The sequence below is a fragment of the Bison bison genome, unplaced genomic scaffold (genome assembly GCF_000754665.1).
Source record: "Bison bison bison isolate TAMUID 2011002044 unplaced genomic scaffold, Bison_UMD1.0 scf7180017864048, whole genome shotgun sequence".
Classification (NCBI taxonomy): domain Eukaryota; kingdom Metazoa; phylum Chordata; class Mammalia; order Artiodactyla; family Bovidae; genus Bison; species Bison bison.
In genome coordinates, this window is record NW_011494620.1 from 7,757,116 (window position 1) to 7,757,530 (window position 415).

Here is a 415-nt window from a genome sequence, read left to right on the forward strand (position 1 = left end):
GGGGGAGCCTGGTGGGCTGCCGTCTACGGGGTCGCACAGAGTCAGACACAACTGAGGCGACTTAGCAGCAGCAGCAGGACTGTAGCCTGCCAGGCTGCTCTGTCCATGGGACTTCCCAGGCAAGAATACATTTCGATATTTGGCAAAACTAATACAATATTGTAAAGTTTAAAAATAAAAATAAAATAATAAAAAAAAAAAGAATACTGGAGTGGGTTGCCATGTCCTTCTCCAGGATATCTTCATGGATCCGCTATCGAACACAAGTCTCCTGAATAGGCAAGCAAATTCTTTATCATTGAGCCAGGGCACAATTGGACAATTGTGACTTGCTTGACTTCTTAGCTTTGAGAGGTTTTTTTTTTTCCCCATCTTTGCTTTTATTTATTTATTTTGAGAGTCTTTCGAAAGTTCA